Source organism: Sapajus apella, unplaced genomic scaffold (genome assembly GCF_009761245.1).
Source record: "Sapajus apella isolate SASKATOON/1434 unplaced genomic scaffold, GSC_monkey_1.0 scaffold91, whole genome shotgun sequence".
NCBI lineage: Eukaryota > Metazoa > Chordata > Mammalia > Primates > Cebidae > Sapajus > Sapajus apella.
Genome location: NW_022437031.1, coordinates 1,816,515 through 1,835,673, shown reverse-complemented (window position 1 = coordinate 1,835,673; position 19,159 = coordinate 1,816,515). Strand labels below are relative to the sequence as shown.

Here is a 19,159-nt window from a genome sequence, read left to right as displayed (position 1 = left end):
ACCTCCCAAAGTGCTGGGATTACAGGTGTGAACCACCAAGCCTGTCCTCTTTTTTCTCTTCTCTTTTCTTTATCTTCTTTTTTTCTTGTGATAGGATCTCGCTCTGTTGCCTAAGCTGGACTACTGTAATGCAATTGTAACTCATTGTAGCCTCAAACTCCTGAGCTCACATGATCTTCCTGCTTCAGCCTCCCAAGTGGCTGGGACTACTGGTGCCTGCAACTACACCTGGCTAATCTTAATTTTATTTCTAGAGATGGGTCTTGCTTTGTTGCTCAGGCTGGTACAAACTCCTGGCTTCAAGTGATCCTCCCGATTTGGCCTCCCTAAAAGTACTAGGTTTATAGCATGAGCTACTTACTGTACCTGGGCTGTTTCATTTATTTGTACTCTTTATTATTTCTTTACTTTTACTAGTTATAGGTTTACTTGGGTTCTTAAATTTTTAATTCCTTTGGTGTATTGTTAGGTTTTTAATTTGTGATCCTTCTTTTTCGATGTAGACATTTATTACTATTAAAATTCCCTTTTAGAACTGTGTTAGCTATGTCCCAAGTTTTGATATGTTGTATTCACCATGTTGGGCAGGCTGGTCTTGAACTCCTGACCTTAGGTGATCCATCTGCCTCGGCCTCCCAAAGTGCTGGCATTACAGGCTTGAGCCACCATGCCCGGCCTGTATTCCCATTTTCATTTCTCTCAAGAAATTTTTTAACTTTGTTTTAATTGCTTTATTGACCCATTGGTCATGTTAGAGCATGTTGTTTAATTTCCATATATTTGTGAATTTTCAGAAGTTCCTGCTGTTACTGATTTCTAGTTTTATATCATTGTGGTCAAAAAATATACTGGAAATGATTTTGATATTCTTTATTTTTTATTTTACTTTATGTTCTGGGAAACATGTGAGGGTCATGCAGGCTTGTTGCATAGGTGCATAGGTTTTCTGTTCTTGTGTCAGTTTTCTAAGAATGATGTTTTCCAGATTCATCCAAGTCCCTACAGAGGACACAAACTCATCGTTTTTAATGGCTGTGTAGTATTCCATAGTGTATATGTGCCACATTTTCTTTGTCCAGTCTCTCATTGATGGGCATTTGGGTGAGTTCCAGGTCTTTGCTATTGTACACAGGGTTGCAATGAACATACGTGTGCATGTGTCTTTATAATAGAACGATTTGTAGTTCCTTGGGTATATACCCACTAATGGGATTGCTGGGTCAAATGAAATTTCTATTTCTAGATCCTTGAGAAGTTGCCACACAGTCTTCCACAATGATTGAACTAATTTACATTCCCACCAACTGTGTAAGAGTGTTCCTATTTCTCCATATCCTCTCCAGCATCTGTTGTCTCCAGATTTTTTAATGATCGCCATTCTAACTGGCATGAGAGTATATCTCAATGTGGTTTTGAATTGCATTTCTCTAATGACCAATGATTATGAGCATTTTTTCATGTTTGTTAGCCTCATATATGTCTTCTTTTGAGAAGAGTCTGTTCACATCCTCCGCCCACTTTTGAATGGGTTGTTTTTTCTTGTGTATCTGTTTTAGTTTGTAGATTCTGGATGTTAGCCCTTTGTCAAATGGGTAGACTGCAAAAGTTTTTTTCCCATTCTGTTGGTTGCCGGTTTTCTCTAATGATGGTTTCTTTTGCTGTACAGAAGCTCTGAATTTTAATTAGATCCCATTTGTCTATCTTGGCTTTTGTTGCCATTGCTTTTGATGTTTTAGTCATGAAGTCCTTGCCTATGCCTATGTCCTGGATGGTTTTGCCTATGTTTTCTTCTAGTGTTTTTATGGTGTTAGGTTTTATGTTTAAATCTTTAATCCATCTGGAGTTAATTTTAGTGTAAGGGGACAGGAAGGGGTCTAGTTTCTGCTTTCTGCACATGGCTAGCCAGTTTTCCCAACACCATTTATTAAACATGGAGTCCTTTCCCCATTGCTTGTTTTTGTCAGGTTTGTCAAAGATCAGATGATTGTAGATTGTGGTGTTGCTTCTGAGGCCTCTGTTCTGTTCCATTGGTCTATATCTCTGTTTTGGTACCAGCACCATGCTGTTTCGATTACTGCAGCCTTGGAGTATACTTTGAAGTCTGGCACTGTGATGCCTCCGGCTTTGTTCTTTTTGCTTAGTATTGTCTTGGCTATGCGGGCTCTATTATGATTCCATATGAAATTTAAAGTGTTTTTTTTCCAGTTCTGTGTAGAAGGTCATTGGTAGCTTGATGGGGATGGCGTTGAATCTGTAAATTACTTTGGGCAGTATGGCCATTTTCACAATATTGATTCTTCCTAACCATGAGCATGGAATGTTTTTCCATCTGTTTGTGTCCTATCTTATTTCATTGGGCAGTGGTTTGTAGTTCTCCTTGAAGAGGTCCTTTACATCCTTTCTTAGTTGTATTCCTAGGTATTTTATTCTCTTTGTAGCAATTGTGAATGGGAGTTCGTTCTTAATTTGGCTCTCTGTTTCTCTGTTATTGGTATATAGGAATGCTTGTGATTTATGCACATTGATTTTTTGTCCTGAGACTTTGCTGAAGTTGCTTATCAGTTTGAGAAGATTTTGGGCTGAGACGATGGTGTCTTCTAAATATACAATCTTGTCGTGTGCAAATAGAGACAGTTTGACTTTCTCCTTTCCTAATTAAATACCCTTTAGTTCTTTATCTTGCCTGATTGCTCTGGCTAGAACTTCTAATACTATATTGAATAGGAGTGGTGAGAGAGGGCATCCTTGTCTACTACCTGATTTCAAAGGGAATTCTTCGAACTTTTACCCATTCAGTATGATATTGGCTGTAGGTTTGTCATAAATAGCTTTTATCATTTTATGATACATTCTGTTGATAATTAGTTTATTGAGAGTTTGTAGCATGAAGAGCTGTTGAATTTTGTCGAAGGCGTTCTCTGCATCTATTGAGATAATCATGTGGTTTTTGTCTTTGGTTCTGTTTATGTGATGGATTATATTTATGGACTTGTGTATGTTGAACCAGCCTTGCATCCCCGGGATGAATCCTACTTGATCATGATAAATGAGCTTTTTGATGTGCTGTTGCATTCAGTTTGCCAGTATTTTATTGAAGATTTTTGTGTCGATGTTCATCATGGATATTGACCTGAAGTTTTCTCTTTTCGTTGAGTCTCTGCCTGGTTTTGGTATCAGGATGATGTTGGAGGATTCCCTCTTTTTGTATTGTTTGATATAGTTTCAGAAGCAATGGAACCAGCTCCTCTTTGTATGTCTGGTAGAATTCGGCTGTGAACCCATCTGGACCTAGACTTTTTTTGGTATTAGTTAAGGCTTCTTCTACAGGCTACCATGTGATCTGTCCTAGAGAAAGTTTCATGTTCTCTTGAGAAGAGTGTTTATTCTGCAGCTCTTTGGTGAAATATTCTCTAAATGTTTTCTAGGTCCATTTGATTTAGTGTGTCAGTTTAATGTGATGTTTCTTTATTTTCTGTCTAGATGATCTGTCCATTGCTGAGAGTGGCATGCTGAAGTCTCCTTATATTATTGTGGTCTATGCCCTTAAATATATAATAATTGCTTCATTTATTTCAGTACTCTGGTGTTAGGTGTATACATATTAAAAATTTTCATATCATCTTGTTGAAATAATTCCTTTTCATTATATAATGACCTTCCTTTCTCTTTTTATTGTTTTTGCCTTAAAGCCTATTTTATCTGTTATGATTATAGCTACTCCTGTTCTCTCTTGGTTTCCATTTGCATGGAATATCATTTTCTGTCTCTTCACCTTCAGTGTACATGTCACTCTGGGCAGGTACCCCCTGGAATTGGTATGCCTGGCTGGTAAGTATGTAGGCATTAGAAGTCTGCCAGCTTGGAACAGGGCTCCATGGAAGCAGCATGTCTGGCTGGTATGTTGTCATTTGGGGGCCAAATCACCAACTTGGGGCAGGGGCACCTGGAAGGAACATGACTAGCTGATGAGCACGCAGAATTGCATATGGATAGTGAACCTGGCTGGTGAGTGTGCTGACTGTGCACATCACTTGGCAGGACTCAGTTTCTTTACTGGGCAAGAGTACCTATTCTTCTAGGGACAGAGTACCACTTGCCCTGGTGCTGGAGTGGTGCACCTAGATTCTGAGGCTAGGGCTGGGTGCTACAGTCACCAGAATGTGCAAGGCAGAGCGCTTCCTAGGCAGCTTGTTCTCAGAGGATAGAGTGCTGTAACAGCTTGGCTGGGGAATGATGTACCACCACTAAGGTGGTGTAATGGCAGCATAGCCTCAGCAATGAAAAGATGCAGTCATTGCTGGCTCTTGGAGCAGGATACACTCTAGCTGTGGCTCTGGTTTTAAGATGGCACTATATAGCTGCAGCTTGGGTTATGGTGGGGAAAATTTGTACAGTGAGTAATGAAATTGAAACCATAATAGAAAGTCTCCAATCAAAGAAAAACCCAGGACTTTATGACCTCACTGATGAATTTTACCAAACATTTAAAGAACAAATGCCAATTCTTCTCAAACTAGTCAACAAAATTGAAGAGGAGACAATACTTCCAAACTCATTCTATAAAAACAGTATATCCTGATACAAAAAACCAGACAAGGACACAACAGTAAAAAGAATATCCCCAGCCAATACCCTTGATAAACATGAATGCAAAAATCCTCAGCAAAATACTAGCAAACAGGGGCCAGTCACGGTGGCTCATACCTGTAATCCTATCACTTTTGGAGGCTAAGGCTGGAGGATCACTTTTACTTTATCTCTACAAAAAAATCAAAAATGAGGCAGGGGGATGGCTGAAGCCCAGGAAATCGAAGTTGCAGTGAGGCATGATTACACCACTGCACTCCCAGTTGGGTCACAGAGCAAGACCTTGCCTCAAAAAAAAAAAAATACTAACAGAATTCAACAGCACATTAAAAAGATTATTCACTATGATCAAGTGGAATTCATACCCAGGATACAAGAATGGTTCAACATATGCAAATCAATAAATGTGACACAGAATACTAGTGGAATGAAGGACAAAACCGTATGATCATTTCAACAGATGAAGAAAAAGTATTTGACAAAATTTAACATGTCTTCATGATAAAAACTCAACAAATTATGTATGGAAAGTGTGTACCTCAAAACGATAAAGGCCATATATGACAAACCCACAGCTAATACTATGTTCAACAGGGAAAATTTGAAAGCTTTCCTACTTGAAGTTTATTGAGCTTTGTAGATCTGTAGATTCCTGTCTTTCATCAGATTTGTGATATATTCTGCCATTATGTCTTGGAATATTCTTTCTGCTCCTTTCTATCACTCCTATCCTTTTAGGACTATGTGCATTTATTGGTCTGCTTAATAGTCTTCCACAGGCCCCTGAGGCTCTCTTCATCATTCTTTTTTTTTTTTTTTTTTTGGCCTCACAGACTTGAGTAACCCCAGTGGACCTATCTTTAAGTTTATTAATTCATTCTCTTACTTGCTGAAATCTGTTGTTTAACTGCTCTAGTGAGTGTTTCATTTCAATTATTGTACTTTTCATATCCAAAATTTCCATTTTGTTTTGTTTTTATTATGTCTGTCTGTTTATTGATAATATCTATTTGGTGAGATACTATTCTGCAAGTTTCCCTTAGTTATATTTCTATGGTTTCCTTTAGCTGTTTGAGCATATTTAAAACAGTTGATTTAAATTTGTCAACTAGCAAGTCTAATATCTGCGTTTCCTCATAGACAGTTTCTATTAATTGTTTTTCCTATGAACGGGGCATACGTTTTTGTTTTTTTCTTAATGCCTCATAATTATTTTGTTGAAAATTTGATAGTTTCAATATTGTAATATGGTAATTCTGGAAATCAGATTTTTACTTCTCTCTACGGTTTTTTTTTTTTTTTTTTTTTTGCTACTTCTTGTGGGTTGTAATTGTTAATGCAGTAGCTTTTCTAAACTATGTTTGTAAAGATTGTATTATTTGTAGTCAGTGAATTCTCTGTCAGTTAGCTTAGTTCTTAGATAGTGATTTCACAGAGATTTCCTTAAATGCCACAAAAATAAAAATAGTCATCCTAGTCTTTACTGATTGGCTCTTTGTTGGTGTATATCTTAAGTGCTTAGCTGGGCCACTTGTATCTCTGCCTTAGCCATGTCCTGCTTCTGTAGAGCTTAAAACTAAGCCACAGATGGATGCTTAGGGTCTTCTCACATTTTTTCTGAGCATAGGTCCAGCCCTGGGCATATGTCTGGCCTCCTACATCCCCTGGTATTTGCAGGAGCTTTCCAGAACACTCTTTTTCTCATGCATCTGCTTCCCCAGCCTTTTCCTTCCCTAGCTTTTTAGTCTGTCTGCTGCTTGCTCCATCTATTATCCCTTCCCTCAGGTGGCTGTGGCTAGTATATTTACCTTTAAGTGCTTTCAACAAATATCTTGAAAAAAGCCACTCTAACTCTGAGAAAGTTCCAAGGTGAGCAAAATAAAGTCAGGGTCCTAAGCCATCCCTTAGGGAGCTACCAGACAGGCCAAAATATATAACCATAGTTTTCTGAGGTCAAGATTTATATTGCCTCTTTTGCAGCAGCAAGCCACATCAGTAATGTATTCTGCCATCTCCAAGGCCACCACTAAGCTGGGGAATAGGGGATGGCAGAGAGGGAAACTGAAATGTTGTAGCACCCTCTTACCAAAATTTAGTAGCCTCTTTTTAACTAAGCAGTTCTCTGGTTTTTGTAGTTGGTGTAAGTTTATTTAAATTAGATTCTAGAATTTGAAAATGTTTATTATAGTTTCTTCCTGCTTAATTATTGCTTTCATGGAGGTATGAAGCTCCCTACGCCACCATTTTTGGTGATATCACCAATGATAGGTATTTTTTATTGCCACCAATTATTCTTTCTAGCTTTGAATATTACAAATGGGAACTTATCAGTGAAGTGATGGTAGTTTACATGTGTTTATTGACAACTGTAGTGCCGGAAATTCTGCATTTCCTTAAGATATAAAAACCAGATTTAGGGGAAGATGGAGTCAGTATATTTTTCCTACTCCCCCAAGTAAGTAAAAGTAAAGTCCATGGACATTATGAAACAAATACTAAACTATCGTGAAAGATTCGGAGTAGAAGGCAGATTGACTAGGGTCCAAAAGACTGAAGGAACAACATGATGGTGAGTTTTATGGGTTTTCTTTTTACCTTATGTAACCCAAATTGGAGCTGAAGAAGCTGGCAACCCAGAAATGACATTGGAACAGATAAAAAGCCACAGATAGAAGACATCTCTTTCTAGCCAAAGGACAGAAAAGAGCCTAGGAAGGCAGAAAACTTGAGAAAACAACTGCTCTCTTCCAGTCAAACACGGCAGAAAACACTATGGGTCTACTTAGCCCAAAAAGGCCATGTCAGGAATCTATATTTCTGGCCTCATCAAGCTATCACAAAATACCCAAACAGCACCCTGCCAGGGTGGTGTCAGAGAAGGCTAAGTGGGGAGTTGTGATTTTAATCCCTAAAAGACACTTCTGTCCCTGAGGTGTCAGTGGAGACCATATGGAAAACCTGGACTTCTACCTCCACTAAGTGGTAATAAGGTACCTCTTCCCCTCCCCATGTGGATACGTTCAGAGGAAGCCTAGTGGAGAGTCTGGACTTTCACCTAGCATTAATGTGGCCATGCCCTGTGTTGTCATTGGAGGTCACATGGGGAAAAGCAATGAGGCACTTTTATCCAAGGCAGCTAGGGTGCCTTGACCAAATGCATAGACCAAATGGTGAGCCTGAATCCCCATTTCCACCTAGTAGTGCCATGGGACACCTCCCTAACTCAAGTGTCAGTGGAAACTAAATGGAGAACCTTGACTTATATTCCCACCTGGCAATAATGAGGAGGCACTCTTCCTTCTTTATTATTCCCTGCCAAAACTGTGTTATAGTAAGCCTGCTGCAACAGCAGATCTAAATGCAAACCAGAGTCTCTTCACAAAATTCCCCAAATATCTAGGTTTCAGTTGAAAATCAACCATCAGACCAAGAACAAGGAAACTATCAACTTGAATGAAAAAAGGCATTCAATGGATGCTGTCATTATGATGTCTCAGGAAACAATTACAAACATGACTGAAACAAATGAAAAAAGTCTCAGCAAAGAAATTAAAGATACAAAGGAGAATCAAATGAAAATTATACAAATGAATAATAGAGAAAGGAAGAAAACTAAATACATCAGCTCAACAACAAAGTAGAAGAGAAAGAGGAAATAATACATAAGCTTGAGATATAAAAATAGAAACTACCCAGTCTGGGAGAAAACTGACTGAAAAAAATAAATAAATAAACAGAATCTCAGGGGCCTGTGGGACAATACTGAAAGTTCTAATACTTGTATAATTGGAAACTTGGAAGGAAAGAGGAAAGATGGAAGGCATCAAAAAGTACTCAGGTAAATAATGGCCGATAATGTTCCAGTATGGCAAATGGCTTATATGTATAGATTCAAGAAGCTTAGTGAACATGAAACAGGATAAACCCAAAATAAATTTTCATGAAAATACATTATAGTAAAACTTATGAAAACTAATTTTTTTTTTGAGACAGAGTTGCTCTGTCACCCAGTTTGGTGTGCAGTGGCATGACCTTGGCTCACTGCAACCTCTGTCTCCCGAGTTCAAGTTATCCTCCCACCTCAGACTTCCGAATAGCTGGAACTACAGGCATGCACCACCACACTTGGCTAATTTTTTGTCTTTTTTAGTAGAGATGGGATTTTGCTCTGTTGGCCATGCTGGTCTTAAACTTCTGGCCTCAAGTGATCCACCTGCCACAGCCTGCCAAAGAGCTAGGATTACAAGCATGAGCCACTGCACCTGGCCTAACAAATTATTGAAAGCAGCAAGAGAGAAATGAGACCTTACTTATAGGGGAAAAACAGTTTAAATGACAGTGGATTTCACATCAGAAATCATGGAAGCCAGAAGGAAGTTGCACATTTTTAAGGGCCAAAAAAAAAAAAAAAAAAAAATCAATGCAAAATTTTATAACTAGTGAAAATGAATATTCTGTTTTTGCAACTGAGCCTTACTCTGCCACCCAGGCTAGTGGGCAGTGGTGTGATCATGGGTCACTGCAGCCTTGACCTCCCAGGCTCAAGTGATCCTCCCACCTCAGCCTCCTATGTAGCTGGGACAACAGGCATGTACCATCATGCCCGTCTAATTTTTGTATTTTCTGTAGAGATGGGGTTTTGCCACATTGTCCAGGCTGGTCTTGAACTCCTGAGCTCAACTGATCTCAACTTGACCTCCCAAAGTGCTGGTATTACAGGTGTGAGCCACTGCATCTGGCCCAAAGATATTCTTTAGGAATGAAGGGGAAGTGATAATATTCTCAGATTAAATAAAACATATTTGTCAGAAGCAGAACTACCCTAAAAGGAAGACTTAAGGAAATTCTCTAAAGAGAATGGAAATGATAAAAGAAGAAATCTTGGAATATCAGAAAAGAAGAATGGAAAGAATAGAAATATATATACAGTACACTTTCCATCTCCTCTTGAATTGTCTCAAATGTATGACAGTGGAAGCAAAAATTAGAACACTATCTGATATGATTCTAAATATATAGAGAGGAATTTTTAAGATAATTATATTATAAATAGGGGAGGGAAAAGGGATGTAAAAGGAAGGAGAATTTGTAGACTTCATTCAGGCTTATAAAATGCTGACACCAGTACACCGTGATACACACACACACACACACACACACACACACACAAACACAAACACACACACACAAACACACACACACACACTATACTGTCTAGAGAAACCACTGAAAGACCTATACAAAAAGATACACTTAAAAACACTTTAATCAAAATAAAATTGTAAAAAGTAAGCCACAGGAAGGCATGACAAGAAAAAAGAAATGACAGAATGAACAAACAGAAACAATAACATGGGGAATTAAACTCTCACATATATAATTATCTTAAATGTAAATGATCTTAATATACTAGTTAAATGAAAAAAATAAGCAGAGTGGATACAAAATACATGCTGTTTGCAAGAATTGCACTTTAGTTACAATGAAATAAAGAAGTTGAAAGTAAAAACGATGGAAAGAGAAGCATTATGAAAGCATAAATGAAGCAGGAGTGGCCATATCATATAGTAACAGATAAAATAGACTTCAGAGGAAATTTATTTGGGCAAGATGGCTGATGATGCAGCCAGGTAGAACAGCTGCCACCAGGGAAACCAGGCCAACTGGTGCATTCCTAGCAGATACCCAGAGGGAAGGCACTGAGAGTGGGCAGAGGGAAGACACAGAAGCTGGCTGAAGTGGGAGGAAGCTGGGAACCCTGCATGGGGCTACCATGCACTGGGACTTCTTTCTGACTCCTAACAACTACAGGGGAATGGATGAATTGAACTTTCAAGGAGCAAACTTCTTTTGCCATGGGCCTCTGGAATCCTGGCAGGAGGAGACCCCCACACCACGATGGACACTTGAATGGACAGGGAGAGCAGTTTAGAAAAGTGGTAGGAGCAGCATGTCAGTCAGTGGTGGAGTTCAGAGGGTTTGATGCAGGAGCATCTGTACTGGAGCAGAGCCAGGGATGCTTGTCCCACTTAGGCTTGACTTGCTCTCATAGTAGACTTTAGTCCTAGGGGAACTAGTGGACCTGAACTTTACAGGAAGGTCTTACCCATCATACAGTCCAGTCCTATCTGAGCACCCCTTGGTCTTCTGGCCTCTCTTAGGGCCCCAGAGTGGCCACATCTGTTTGCAATGCAGTCTTGCTAGCCTGGGGTTCCACATCATAGCTCCTGAGCTGTTGGACTACACCTGACTGCTGGTGAGCTACAGCAGGCTGGCCCCCGAGGACATGTACCACCTCACCCACTCCACCTCCACCATACAGCTTCCCCTGGGCCCAGGGCCACTCCCCACATTGCCTTGACAGCACATGTATGCATGGGGCCAATCTTGCCTTCTTCCCTGCCTGGTCAGCACATACATGCACTGAACCCTGCTTTGCCACTGCTGCCAGCAGGAGTTCACTACAACACTCCACCCCTGCTGTACCACCATTGCAGTTGAAGCCTTGGCAGGCACAAAAGCAGGCAGTTCCGCCCCTGCAAGTGAAACTAGGCACAGAAACTAGCAGGCCCTCCCCTGCCCTGAGCAGCTATCCAGTGCCCTACCAGGGGCACCCACCAGTGCCCTGCCCCCATGCTAACGCCACTAGCGGGACCATGCACACAGTCACAGTAAGGCTCATAGGGTTCTCTGCCCTCCTGAGCCTCCACCACCACTGTTGTGAGTGCCTGTATGGAGGTGGGCACCCTGGCACCTGCTAGCATGCTGCTGCAGCAAACAAGCATGAACCCCACTGTGCTGCCACTGCCACCACTGCTGGCACAAACAAAAATGAATCCCAGTGCCACCACCCTATTAAACACTTTAGCTGTTACCACCCATTAGAATGTAGTGACTAGCTGTCCAGGAGCACCTCAGCCCTTCTAGCACAGCAGGTTCATAACTTCAAGGAGCCAAAGAACAAAGGCTTGGTAGCAGTCCTCCAGAGTTAGCACATGCAGTCCAGGAGTCCTAAGCTGAGGCTTGGCCCCCTAAAATCTTCTAGAAATGAACCCAGTCAAGTGAGCCCACCTTTTGCCACAATCAAACCCCAAGGTCATCAAATAGAATAAATTTTTAAAAACAAAGGACAGTGACTTCAAAAATTGAAGGAACAGCAGATGATAAAGATGAGAACCAGCACAAGAACTATGACAGCTTGTAAAGCCAGTGTCTTCTTTCCTCCTAATGACAGTACTAGTTCTTCAGCAAGGGTTCTTAACCAGGCTACGATGGCTGAAATCACAGAAATAGAATATAGAATATGGATAGAAATGAAGATAATTTCTCCTTCTTTTCAGTCCTCTGGATTCAAGACACAACAATATTGAAATTAGGACAATTAATAACCATACATTGGCCTCCAAAGGGTCACATGTTTCTTACTTTAAATCAAAAGCTAGAAATCATTAAGCTTAGCCAGGAAGACATGCTGAAAGCTGAAAAAGGCCAAAAGCCAGGGTTCTTGCACCAAACAGCCCAAGTTGTGAATGTGAAGGAAAAGTTATTGAAGGAAATTAAAAATACTACTCTAGTGAAAACACAAACGGTAAGAAAGCAAAATAGTCCTATTGTTGATAAAAGTTCCTAACTCTCTTCAATTATTTGAAGGCTGAGAGAGGTGAGGAAGCTGCAGAAGAAAAGTGTGAAGCTACTTGAGGCTGGTTAATGAGTTTTAAGGAAAGGAGTCATCTTCATAACACAGAAGTGCAAGGTGAAACAACAAGTCCTGATGTAGAAGCTGCACAAGTTATCTAGAAGATCTAGCTAAGATAATTGATGAAGGTAGCTACACTGAAGGACAAATTTTTCAATGTAGATGAAGCAGCTTTCTATTGGAAGAAGCTGCTACCTAAAATTTTCATAATTTGAAAGGAAAAGTCAATGTCTGCCTTCAAAGTTTCAAAGGACAGCCTAACTTTTGTTAGGGGTTAATTCAGCTGGTGATATTAACATGAAGCCAATGTTCATTTACCATTCCAAAAATCCTAGGGCCCTTAAGAATTATGATAAATCTATTTTCTGCCTGTTCTCTATAAATAGAACAAAAAAGCCTAGAAGACAGTATGTCTGCTCACAGCATGGTTTACTAAATATTTTAAGGCCACTGTAGAGATGCACTGTGCAGAAGAAACGGTTTCTTTCAATATATTACTGCTCATTGACAATACACCTAGTCATCCAGGAACTATTATGGAGATCTACATGGAGACAAATGTTTTCATGGTCACTAACATAACATTCATTCTGCAGCCCATGGATCAAGGAGTAATTTTGACTTTCAGGTCTTATTATTTAGGAAATACATTTTGTATGATCATAGTTCCATAGATAGCCATTCCTCCAGGGGATATGGACCAAGTAAATAAACTGGGAATGATTTTGTATACTAGATGACATTAAGAATATTCATGATTTATGGAAGGAGGTCAAAATATCGGCATTAAAGGGAGTTTAGAAAGAGTTCATTCCAGCTCTCAGCAGTGACTTTGATGAGTTCAATACTTCATTGGAGGATTTAACTGCAGATATGGTGAAATAGCAAGAGAACTAGAAATGGAAGTAGTGCCTAAAGATGTGACTGAATTGCTGCAATCTCATGATAAAACTTGAATGGATGAGCAGTTGCTTCTTATGGATGAGCAAATAAAATGATTTATTTGATGGAATTTACTCCTAGTGAAGATGCTGTGAACATTGTTGAAATGATAGCAAAAGATTTATAATATTACATAAACTTAGTTGATAAACCAATGTTAGGGTTTGAGAGGATTGACTCCAATTTTGAAAGAAGTTCTGCTGTGGGTAAAATGCTTCAAACAGCATTGCATCCTACAGAGAAATCTTTCATGAAAGGATGAGTCCATCAATGTGGCAAACTTCATTGTTACATTTTAAGAAATTGCCACAGCTACCCAACCTTCAACCACCAGTACCCTCAGCAGCCAGCAGCCATCAGCATTGAGGAAAGACTCTCCACCAGCAAAAAAATTACTTCATGCTGAAAGCTTAGATGATTGTTTGCATTTTTTAGTAATAAAGTATTTTTAATAAAGGTATATGCAGTTTTTAGACATAACGTTGTACACTTAATAGACTACAGTATAGTGTAAGCATAATTACATGCCAAAAAAAGTGTGACTGGCTTTATTATGATACCCACTTTATTGCAATAATTGCTTTATTGCAGTGTCCTGGCACTGAACCCACATTATCTCCAAGGTTTGGCTGTAATTTAATTCATAATTTGTGACTTCAAAATCTTACCAATTAGTATTAGAAGTCCTAGCCATAGCATTAAGGCAAGAAAAATAAATAAGACGGATGGAAAAGGAAGGAAAAAAAAACTGTCTCTATTTGCAGATGACGTGATTATTTATGTAGAAAAAAATCTCAAGGAATCTAGAAAAACAGAGAACAAAAACAGAAAATAGGTGAGTTCAACACAATCATAGGACACAGTGTCAACATACAGAAATCACTTGTGTTTTATATACTAGCAATGAACATACAGACATTGAAATAAAAATATATCATTCATAATTATTCAAATACTTAAATGGAAATGTAGCAAAACATGTGTAAGATGTGCTGACAACTAGAAAATGCTGCTAAATTAAAGATCTAAATGAATGGAGAGGTGCATTGCATGTTTCTGGATTGGAAGAATCAACATAGTAAAAATGTTGGCCCTTCACAAATTGTTATGCAATTACAATGCATTTTCTATCAAAATCCCAGGCAGATTTTTTTGGAGATGTAGTCAATATTATTCTAAAATGTATATGTAAAGGCAATGGAGGTAGAATAGCTAAGACAATTTGACAAAGAAGTATAAAATAGGAGGAACCACTATACTCAATTTCAAGACATTTATATGGCTATGGTAATAAAGTCTGTGTGGTAGTGGTAGAGGGACAGATACACAGCTCCATAGAATAGAATAGAGAACCCAGAAGCCATCCCACACAGATACACCTGATTATTATTAGGTGTATTATTACAGAAGTAATTAAATGGAGGAAGGATAGTCTTTTCAACAAATGATGCTGAGCAATCCATTGCCCCCTCTCCTCAAAATTAACCTTGACCTACACCTCTTACTCTATACTAAATGGATCATAAATTTAAATGTAAAGTGTTCAAAATATAAATCTTTTAGAAGAAAACTTAGAAAAAATTTCAAGTAAATCACTTGATACTAAAAGTATGATTCATAAAAGGAAAAGTTGATAAATTAGACCTCAATAAAATCAAAAACCTTTCCTCTATGGAAGCTATAGACTGGGAGAAAATACTACAAATCACATATCCAGTAACAAACTAGTATCTAGAAGATATGTAGAACTCAACACTTAATAGTAAAAACAAATTTAGTTAAAAATAGGCAAAAGACATAAACATTTTACTGAAGAAAACATACAGATGAAAAATAAGCATATGAAAAGGTATACAGATATCGAGGCCATCTCACCCTCTCACCTTGCAGCACTTTTTGCTACTGTTGCCACTGCCCCACTCCTGTAGTTGTCTCCACTTGATCTGCTCTCATACTAGGGTTGGGGAGGGGAAGGGAGTTGGGCAGGGAGAGGAGAAGGCCTCAACTGAGATAGTTGAGAGGAGGAAGGAAGCAGTGGCACAACAGGCATAGCAGCGCAGGTAGCCTGGTTCCTGGGAGTGTCAATGTGGTGGGGTGGTTGGGGCAGATCCTGTGGGGTCTGGGTAGGGGAAGGAGTCATTGGCTCAGCCATAGTGAACAATGAGAAACTGGGCAGCCAATGGCTCAAGAATTTTAAGAACAAAGTCCACAACTTGGAGATTATGAGAAGACAGCAAAATGAAATTTTAGTTGAATTTAGGAAGAATAAAAGATGAACATCTCTTAAGGAGAAGGAATGTACTGCATGAAGATACCTGTGAAGACTCTGATATAAATGATGATTATAGAGTGTAAAATACCTCTCTAGCAGCTATTGTTCAAAGTGCTTCAAGTGATAACCAAGAAATTAAATTAAATGCAGTTCAGTCTGCTGGGAAACTTTGTCCAGTGATTGAAATCTACCAATTTATAGCAATAAAACCTGGAATACTGCCTGTTTTAGTCCATTGTCTTGAAAGAGATGACAATTCTTCCTTACATTTTGAAGCTGTGTGGGCTTTGACAAACATTGCATCTAGAACCTCTGAACAAGCTCAAGCAGTAGTTTCGTCCAATGCTGTACTACCTTTCCTGTGGCTCCTCCATTCACTTTATCAGAATATTGTGAGCAAGCAGTGTAGGCTTTGGGAACTATCGTAGGTGATGGTTCTCCCAATGTAGAGATTATGTCATAAGTCTTGGAGTTGTGAAACCTTTATTTTCCTTCAAAACATTTTTTTTTCTGTGATAGGGGCTCACCCAGCCTGGAATGCAGTGGTGCAAACACAGCTTGCTGCACCCTCAACCTCTGGGGCTCAAGTAATCATCCTGCCTCAGCCTCCCCAATAGCTGGGACCACAAGTGTGTGCCACCACACCCAGCTAAATGTTTAAATTTTTTTGTAGAGACAGGGCCTCACTATGTTTCCTAGGCAGCCCTCTAACTCCTGGGCTCAAGCAGTCCTTCTGCCTCGGCCTCCCAAAGTACATTCCAGGCATGAGCCATCATGCCCAGCCTGGGTTATGGTCAATTTATGTCACCACAAAGACCCGCCACCACCAATGGAAACCATACAGTAAATACTTCCAGCTCTTTGTGTTTTAATTCATTGTACAGTTGTAAATATATTAGTAGATACAGACTGGGCCCTCTCTTACCTTACTGGTGCTGCCAATGAACAAATACAGATGGTAATAGATGCTGGAATAGTTTTTCATTTGGTTCCTCTGCTCAGCCACAAAGAAGTTTAGACTGCTGCCCTTCAAGGTGTGAACAACATTGCTACTGGAATTGAAGAGCAAACAGAACTAGTTTTGAATTACAATGCTCTTTCACACTGCTGGGTAATCCTGACAAATCCCAAAGAGAAAATAAAAAGGCAGTATGTTTTCTCTGTAACATCACTGCAGGTAATCAGCAGCAGATACCAGTAGTAATTGATGCCAATATTGTGCCAAGAATAATAAACCTTTTGGATAAGGGGGATATTGGCTCTCAGAAGTTGCTTGGGCCATAAGCAACCTAACAATTCGTGGAAGGAAAGCTCAAGTGGCTTACCTTATCCAATAAAATGTTATCCCACCTTTTCGCAATTTGCTGACTGTAAAAGATACACAAGTTGTACATGTAATACTGGTGGATACAGTACGTAAATATATTAAAAACAGCTAAAAATGAGGCAGAATCCATAGTCAATCTTACAGAAAAATGTGGAGGACTGGAGATAATTGAACAACCTCAAAATCATGAAAATGGAGACATCTACAAATTGGCCTATGAGATCATTGCTCAGTTCTCTTCAAATGATATTGATGAAGATCTTAGCCTTGATCCAGAGGCAATTCAAAGTGAAACATTTGGTTTCAGTTTATCTGCCAGTATACCAATAAAGGGTTCCAGTTTTAGAAAAAAATTGTGGACATTTGGAATCACAGAAAATGCCCAAATGGGGTCAAGATGGTGAATGGGTATGAGTGAGAATGAGTGGCAAAATGTAATGAAAACTTCACATGAATGCTTATTTAGTCTGTTCATAGTAAAAAGGGCTACAGGTCACAGATCTTCGGTGCCTGAGAAAGACATTGACTTACTCTATATAAATTGAGGAGAAAGTGTAGTACTATTATCTTCAAGCCTTGTAAGCATAAAAGATAATTGGATGCCCATATAAGTAAAAGGAAAATGAGCCTAGGCCTTGCTGTGAAGCCATGTGTGAGTGGAAAATGTTGAATGAATGTCTGGCTCAGTGATGGACAGTCAGGATCTTCTTGAAAATTTAGGGCTCTTCACTCATGGATTAGACTCCTAGTCCTGGAGTGACTATGTACAGGAGTGTGGTAGTGGTGCAGTATGTGAACACATGCCAACTTGATTTGCCTTCAGAAAGCTGATAACCTAGTAAATCATCAGAATGAGATCGTGAGTATTAATATACACTAGACATAAAAACAAATACTGGATCAGCAGCAGACATTGGTTTACTCTGTAGCCTATGTTTTCTATTTCGCCTTTCCCTTCTTTCTGCCCACCCCCAAGTTTTTATTTACTTTACCTAGTATGGTTTTCTTTTTAGTTGATTCTCAAGTCAGAAAACGTTTCAGGAAGGTTTTTCTGTGCATTTTCCCTGGATGAATGTTTGATGCCATGAAAGGCTTTCCTTATTATCAGAACTAATTTGTGTAGATCTTTGCTTGAAAAAAATCATAACTTTTTCTCAAAAGAGACTGTGCTGCTGTACACAAGTTGCCATAATATAAAACAGCAAAATGTGCTTAAAAGGCCATGCTTTTCACTTTCAGAGAGAACATAAAGATCTTTGCATGAGGTAAATCTATAGCATAGTTCATTTTCAGATTTCATTGGGTCCTGCAGAGAAGAAGAAGAAAAAAGTTTCAGTTGTGGTAGAATACCATGCTGTATTTAAACGTTACTTGTTTTCAAACTTTGTTTTCTTTGAAAATTATGTGGAAACTTCTAAAATGGAATTTGGCACATATGTACTGCTTCATAAGGCAGATCAAGTGATTTTTATAAATTGTATAATACCTTAGTTTTGATGTTATGTACAGTAAATGTGACATAATTTGCATAGTAAGAACTCTTTATAAGGTGGCTCATTTTAGGAAATCCTGTGCCTTCCCCATTGAGCACAAGTAATGTGTGAACCACAGTTGGCTATAAGAAATATATCACATTAATCACCATTAGCGTCTATATCTACTTTGTATTTAAAAATCAACTAGTAATTCTGAAACACTGTAGAATGGATAAAAATTGTTTTGTGATCATAGCTCTGTTGAACTATTTTTTTGCAGCATGTCTTGTCATCAGAAATATGCTTAAAGTTTAAAACTAGAAATAGCAGAAAACTAGCTTATGAAATTTATCCAAGTAGAGTGCAAGCTAAGCTGTCTTGGGGAAATAAACATTAAAACTTTTTTAAAAAGGAAAAATGTTCAACATCAGCCAATTTGGTAAATGCAAATTAAAAGCTCAATTAGATATTACTACATTTATCAGAATGGCTAACATTAAAAAAAAAAAAACGTGGTGACAATACAAAGTGCTGTCAAAGATATTGAAAAACTGAATTTTCATGCATTCCTGGTGGGGGTGGATTATAGACTTTGAAAGATTTTACATCTGATAAGAACCATGAGATGGCATAAACACACAACAGACTTTGAGTGGTCCTTTGACAGGTTTGCACCCAGGAAAATCCTTCATAGCTCGAGGTCATCCAGACTCTGTGGTGTAGGCCTCAGGGCATGACCCATAAGGGGAGGAGGGCTAAAAAACTTGTGAGGGAGAGGGGGCTGTCATGTCTATTAATACATGATATTGCTAGACAGCACAGTGGGAAGTCTGTGGGTCAGGGAACTCTGAAGGCAAGCA

The 19,159-nt window shown here is 39.0% G+C and overlaps 1 protein-coding gene, 1 long non-coding RNA gene and 1 pseudogene across 4 annotated transcripts in view; 2 read left to right on the top strand and 1 right to left on the bottom strand.

Annotated features, from left to right (window-relative positions):
* Positions 1 to 19,159, bottom strand: part of LOC116535020 — a 167,331-nt gene that overhangs the window by 30,627 nt on the left and 117,545 nt on the right. The window lies entirely within an intron of this gene.
* MTMR8 (myotubularin related protein 8) overlaps positions 1 to 19,159 on the top strand; it is a 128,456-nt gene that overhangs the window by 66,875 nt on the left and 42,422 nt on the right. The window lies entirely within an intron of this gene.
* LOC116535019 lies at positions 13,464 to 18,810 on the top strand (annotated as a pseudogene).